We start from the raw sequence: 7,879 nt of genomic DNA on the forward strand, positions 1-7,879 counted from the left end.
TTGCCTACTAGCTGCAGTGGTAAAAATTCACGTAACATTTAAAAATATATCATTTGTGGGGACATCCTCACATAAATATAAGTTGCAACACAATTGGGTGTTTTTGGTAGAAGTATTTATTTAAAAAAAGTTAAATACCATCTTAATTACAAATTTATAACTAGGAAGGCTAGGAATAAAAGAGCAAGTGAAGCAAGAAAACTGCAATGATGAATAATTATTTAAACAGCTCAAAACTGAAAATATTTAGACTGCAATCCTATTCTTGTCTACACGTAAGACTCATGAAATTCCACTGGAATGAATTCCAGATTAGCGTGTAATTTGGATTGCAGACTAAGATGTTTTAAATGCCTCAGTGAATTAAAAATAAATAAAACTTATGGTACTTTCCATTTCTCACAGTTGTTATGTACATGTGTCTGTATATCTGTATAAATAAATAGACAACCTGACCTCCATTTTCATCTTCCCAATTCTGGATAACACATTATAGTTCACAAAAGCAATAATTAGCACACAGTTTTTGAAATAGATTCATCTCAATTTGTTTGCTTTTGAGATTTTATTGTGACTGTTTAAAAAAATTGAGACTTCAGAAGGATAATAAGATCCATAACTTTATAAGTTATAAACAGTTATAAAATATAAGTTTTGTGGATGTACATGAGCATAAGATTTAATGTCCTAATTTATAATTTCTTGAGCAAATTTATAAATTTAGTAAAAATTAAATAAAGACAATATAATTTATGATGAATTTAAATAAACACTAACAAGTTCTTGGCACAAACTCCACTTCAGAATAGGAACAAAGTAATGTAGTTTAATTCTTTTTCAAATTTTAGTATTGTTCCTATATGCATCTGAGTGCATAAAGAAACTTCAGGCACATTATTTCATAGGTATTAGCAAATGTTATTAATGTACAATAAAAGCCAGGCTTATAAAACCATATATGGTTGTATAAGAATTGCTACTAGTCAGCCTATGCCCATTCAGGCTGATAACCATACATTTTCACATAAATATAATTTGGGGGTTTGGCTAAACCTTTTCTTTTTCTTTTTTCTTTATCTTGGACTGGAATTAAATAGAGCAGACTTCTCAAAGAAGGAAGAATAAGAGAATGGTCCCCAGAAAGATTCAATACTTCTTTACTCAGAAGAAAAGGTTTTAAAAAATTGGGCACCATTTGAGTTCAAAGTAGTTCAAACTACTAGTGGCTATGTTTTGTACTCCTTCTTTGCCCTCTGCTAATTGTGCAACTTAATTCAATAGATTAAAAAAAATCAGACAGTGGCCCAAATCTCTCCTGCAGCTCTTTGAAATACCCTCACTTCTCCCAAGAGTTAAGACAACTCCTAAATAATGTGAGTTAAATTGTATGAGATTGCATGGAGGGAGCTGTAAAGGTAAAGGTAAAGGTTCCCCCGCACATGCGTGCTAGTCGTTTCCGACTCTAGGGGCCGGTGCTCATCTCCATTTCAAAGCCGAAGAGCCAGCGCTTGTCCGAGGATGTCTGCGTGGTCATGTGGCCGGCATGACTGGACGCCAAAGGCGCACGGAATGCTGTTACCTTCCCACCGTAGTGGTCCCTATTTTTCTACTTGCATTTTTACGTGCTTTCGAACTGCTAGGTTGACAGAAGCTGGGACGAGTAACAGGCACTCACTCTGTTATGCGGCACTTGGGATTTGACCTGCCAAACTGCCGACCTTCAGGTGGTAAGATGTTACTCCATGTAGTTGCCATTAAAGTCCTGTTTGATAAAGATCCCCTCCAGCAATAAAGTCAAAATAGTCAAGATAGTACAGAGATACAAAGGATAAAAAATTAAAAGGACATATTATCAGACAAAGTTTGACAAAAGTATGGAACTCTGCAAATAGAAGAGTAAGTCCAGTGATTTTACTCCTATGTTCTCCCTCAAATGCTTTTCACGTTGGAAATAGTTACAATTACAACAAGAAAAAAGTAACTACTTATCCGGATATGGTTACCTCGAATTCTATGAACAAATTAAAAAGACAGCAAGATCTACTTAGGTGCAAGTTGGAACTTGCCATGGTTATTTACAAATAACCAGCAAGATAAAATCAGAGCTCAAGAAAGATGGAGGAACATCCAGAATAAAATAAAAACAGAATTTGAAACACTCAGATAAAATCAACACCATCTATTAGGGCACATGTACAGACTTTTAGATTTAATACACAGATAGAACAAACAAAAAATGTATATGACAAAGTGGATGTAAAATTGTAAAGAAACAGTTATAATACGTCAATGAGAAAAAGGATGGACTAAATCTATAAAATTTACACCAAGTGATAACTTAAAGGAAAATTGGTCCAAAATATTTTATAGATGTTATATAACTTCATTTATTATATAAGATAGACAAATCACATAGTAATAGTTGTTGAAAATGCCATAAAACAGAAGCAACATTTTACTATATGAAATGGAGATATAAAAGAACTCAAAAACAGTTGGAAAAAATATAATACAGAAAATCTTGAATTTAAATTTGAAATGAAACCACAACTTTTCCTACTAGGTGTAATATCAGAAAAAAATAACAAGAAATATAATTTAATGAGATACATACTCATTTTGTGAGAATAAACTTTGCTCAACCTGGAAGAAAAACACAGTCCCATCCATATCTGACTGGGAACTTCAACATGGAGCATACACAACAACGGCAAAAGCAACAGTATATATTCACAATACAAGTTTAACTAAATTTAAACAAAAATGGTCCTCATACATGCAACACATCATGCAACATGGTAAATATAGCCAGTTACTGTCTAGCTTCTAGGGGGGCCTGAACATCCACAAATATTGCAAATTAGCAAATGCATAAAAAGGGTGAAATTAAACCGTCATTTTTATTATTTTCCATTTTCCTTTGTTTAAAAAAAAGTTTAAAGGACTTTCACTTTTGCTCTATCACCTTGGGCCAGTCACTTCTCTCAGCCCTAGGAAGCAAGCAAGGGCAAACTACTTCTGAAAAAAAACTTGCCAAGAAAACTGCAGGGATTTAGCCGGTCAGTTGCCAGGAAACAACACTGGCTCAAAGGCACCCCTCCCCAAAAGCAACAATACAATTTTTGATTGATTGATTGATTCTTTCATTTATATCCCACCTTTATTGGGCTTCCATGGCTTCCATGACGGCCATGGACCTGACGCAAGTAATTCATGGACCGACTCATGTGGGAGGCCACACCCTTGACTTGGTTTTTCTATCTGGACGGTGGTTAGATGATCTTGGTGGGGGCTCCCCAATTGTTACGCCCCTGTCATGGACCGATCATCATCTCCTGCGGCTGGTCTTCCGTTTTGCCACTCCCCACCGTGGGTGTGTGGAACCAACTAGATGGTTCCGCCCCAGGCGCTTAATGGACCCTGAGAGGTTCCAGGCAGCGCTGGGGTCCCCACCTGCTCCCTTTGCTCACAACTCGGCGGATGCCTTAGTGGAAGCCTGGGAAAGGGCAGCCACGGAGGCACTTGACCGAGTTGTACCCTTGTGGCCCCTGACCCAGTGCAGATCCCAGCGGGCTCCATGGTTTTCCGTGGAGCTCCGGGAGATGAAGCGTCAGAGACGGGGCCTAGAGAGCTGTTGTTGATCCAGCCGATCCGAATCCAACCGATTGCAACTAAGAACCTATATTAGGTCTTATCTTGCAGCGATAAGAGCAGCGAGGTCTAATCACTTCGCTACCCTTATCACGTCCGCAGATAATCGCCCGGCCGCCCTGTTTAGGGTGACCCGCTCCCTCCTTAATCAGGAGGTGAGGGAGGAACCCTTGCAGGGTCGTGCCGAGGAGTTTAGTCAATATCTGTTGGAAAAAATCGCTCGGATTCGGACCGGTTTGGACTCCGACTGGGCAGAGTCTGACGATCAGGACACGGGTGGTCTTGTCGATGTTATCTGGAAGGAGTTTGATCCTGTGACTCCGGAGGAAGTGGACAGGATTATGGGGAGGTTGAGCTCCACCACATGTTTATTGGACCCGTGCCCTTCCTGGCTGGTTTATGCGGCTCGGGAGGGGACACGAGGCTGGTTCCAGGCGGTTATATCTGCGTCTTTGAGTGAGGGTAGTTTCCCCACCGTCTTGAAGGAGGCAGTGGTGAGACCTCTCCTCAAGAAGCCTGCCTTGGACCCAGCTGTGTTAAATAACTTTTGTCCGGTCTCCAACCTTCGCTTTCTTGCGAAGGTTGTTGAGAGTGTGGTGGCGCATCAGCTCCCTTTGGTTCTGGATGAAGCGGATTATCTAGACCCGTACCAATCGGGTTTCAGACCCGGGTACAGCACGGAGACGGCATTGGTCGCTTTGGTGAATGATCTCTGGAGGGCCCGGGACAGGGGATATTCCTCTGTCCTAGTCCTATTAGACCTCTCAGCGGCTTTCGATACCATCGACCATGGTATCCTGCTGCAGCGTCTCAGGGGATTGGGAGTGGGAGGCACGGTTTTTCAGTGGTTCTCCTCCTATCTCCTGGGACGTTCACAGTCGGTGTTGGCAGGGGGACAGAGGTCGACCTCGAGGCCTCTCACTTGTGGAGTTCCTCAGGGGTCGGTCCTCTCGCCTCTCCTGTTCAACATCTACATGAAACCGCTGGGTGAGATCATTCGTGGTTTTGGAGTTGGGTATCATCAGTATGCTGATGATACCCAGCTTTTTATTTCGACCCCAAACCACCCCAGTGATGCCCTCGACGTGATGTCCCGTTGCCTGGAAGCGGTTCGGGTCTGGATGGGGAGGAACAGGCTTCAACTCAACCCTGACAAGACTGAGTGGCTGTGCGTACCGGCATCTCGGGATATTCAGAACATTCCATCTCTTTCTATGGGGGGTGAGCTATTACCCCCTGTAGATAGGGCTCACAACTTGGGAGTCCTCCTAGATTCACAGCTATCTTTGGAAGACCACATAATAACTGTGACTAGGGGGGCCTTCGCCCAGGTTCGCCTGGTGCGCCAGTTGCAGCCCTATCTAGACCGGGATGCCCTGCGTACGGTCACTCATGCGCTCATGACCTCTCGTTTAGACTACTGCAATGCTCTCTACATGGGGCTGCCCTTGAGGACCACTCAGAGGCTCCAACTGGTACAGAATGCAGCCGCAAGAGTTGTGTTGGGAGTCTCCCGATACTCCCATGTTACACCTCTGCTCCGTGAGCTGCATTGGCTCCCAGTTGTCTTCTGGGTGAGATTCAAGGTTCTGGTAATGGTTTTCAAGGCCCTACATGGCATGGGTCCGGAGTACCTTAGGGAACACCTGCTGCCGGCGTCAACTTCCCTCCGCCCTGTGCGCTCCCACAGAGAGGGCCTCCTCAGGGTGCCACCGGTCAGAGAATGTCGTCTGGTAGCCCCCAGGGGGAGGTCCTTCTATGTGGGCGCCCCGGATTTATGGAATCGTTTGCCGGTTGAGCTCCGGATGGCGCCCGACCTTCTCTCCTTCCGACGCGATCTGAAGACTTATTTGTTCGAACAAGCCGGCCTGGCCTGATGGGGGATGGGTTTGGATTTTATTGTTGTTTTAAATGTATTTAACCTATTGTTATAACTTGGGCATTTCGTTTAATTCTTTCTTAACTTTTGTATTTTTGTATTTTTATATGTTTGCCCTGTTCACCGCCCTGAGTCCTTCGGGAGAAGGGCGGTATACAAATAAAATTATTATTATTATTATTATTATTATTATTATTATTATTATTATTATTATTATTATTATTATTATTATTATTATTATTATTATTGTAAATAACTCAAGCCAACAAACACATTCTATACTCCCTCTTCAGTGAGGTAAGTTGGGCTAACAGAAAATGTCTGGCCCCAAATCACCCATCTTGCTTTCAGGCCTAAAGTGGGACTAGAGAACACACACTTCCAGCTTCTAGAGCAGGGGTGTCAAACTGCCGGCCCGTGGGCCAGATGTATCATAGCGAAACCGCGCCCACCCCATTGCCAGCAATGGCAAAAAAGTTGCGATACGTCACAACACATCACATGACATTGTGAGTTTGACACCCGTTCTAGAGTACTACATTAATTAATTAGTTAAAGGTCAAAAGTATTATCATATAATCAATACTTTCAGTTGAAACAGTTGTTTTCTTAATATTTAACTTTGGATGAAAAAGACAAATAATGGTATGCTTGTAATAGTGACCTGAATTGTAATGTTTTGTTTCCTTTCACTGTATTTTAAGCTACCTAAAGTTAAAAAAAGTTAGTTTTTAATTAGATATATAAACAAAAAATAAAAAATAAAAAGTTAAGATGGTGATTGCACCTGTGATCAAATCCCATCCCTATGGTGTCAGCACATATACAAAGGGGGTAAGGCTTTCTTTGTATGGTTATAACTACCTCCTTGACTTTTGAGTACCCTTCCCAACACTGCTGAATCCCACTCCTGGGAAATGGTTCCCAAGAGCTGCAAAGAGAGGAGTAAGAGAAATATTAGCTATACAAGCTGCCTGCCTTCTGTTTGCATATCTATTACCACACAATTAGCTTACAAATACAGTAAATAATATTTTCCTTTTCCGTTTATAAATGTTTTATATTATAAAGCAGAATCAGAGGGATATCTTATTTTAACCACACTTAGCATCTTGTTTGCACATGGCAGAACATCTAGTTATTAGGTGTCCATACCCAGATCTGAAGGCAGGAAAAGTTTCAAAAGTCCATTAGGTTGCTCCCAGTAAGAATTCACCAATATCCGAGATACATGCCTACTTTTCCCTCAGAAGTTGACATGATTAATTAGCCTTCTTATTTTCAATCACATTTACAATCTATAGCCCTTCTATTCCAAGACAGTTAAATGACAGAAAGAAGCAGCAGTTTCACACTGGCTTGTTACTCTTAGGACAACTAGGCCATTTTTTCAGATAGGTTCTACTATCTCACTGCTCCAGAGTCACCCACAAGATTTGTTAAAACAAGTCAAGATGGTGGCCCTGATAGTATGTTTACACCTCTGTTTTTTATGTACTGTATGTGTGCAGGAAAACCTGTAAGCTATGAAAAACTAATGTGAGTTACTAAATTATTTATACACACAAATAATATGTTTCTTTGTCTTTGGTGAAGCTGTGGATATTTTTTCTCCAGAGTTGCCACCTAGGAATACAGCATAACTGCTCAGGAGCATCTGCTTTTTAAAATTAGTTTTGACATCTAAGTAGCAAACCATTTAAACCTTTTTCTCTAGTGTCCAGACTAAGCAGACAATAGACAACTTTATATCTGCACAATGAAAATAAACAGAGTAAGTGATATATTGTACTTTCCAGATGCTCACTATGGAATGATACAATTTATCTTTTTCAAAACAGTTCTTTATGCTTACTTTTTCAAGATACTATAATCAGTCTGGCATTTTAATGCCACCATAGTTTGATTACAATGTACTAATTGGAGTCAGCCTGAAAATGTCTAGATCAAAATAAAATTGCCTGGGAAGAAATGAGATTTAAATGCTAGACATAATCTCAACAATATCACTTAATTCATGAGTCTTTGTGATTGGCTCCACCTAGTATAATAGGAATTTTATGAACAGTGAGCACTGTCCTGGCACTTGTTTTGGAAATCGGTAAACTTGCTTTTAAAATTGAAATTGTTTTCCGTGCCATGTAATTTAAGCCTACAATGGCATTTACATTATACAAATTTGATTTTACTAGTGACTGTGCTTTTACCATACAAAGAATACTCTGCACTTTATTTATTAAGTCCCTAAAATATTCCAGCTAATTAGGCAGTTTCTGCATCCTAAAAAAGCTATGAATTTAAGATACGTAGGCCCATTTGCCTATATGTCTCACAATTCTTTTTAACACT

This window comes from Vipera berus (assembly GCF_964194415.1).
Source record: "Vipera berus genome assembly, chromosome: 1".
Lineage (NCBI taxonomy): Eukaryota > Metazoa > Chordata > Lepidosauria > Squamata > Viperidae > Vipera > Vipera berus.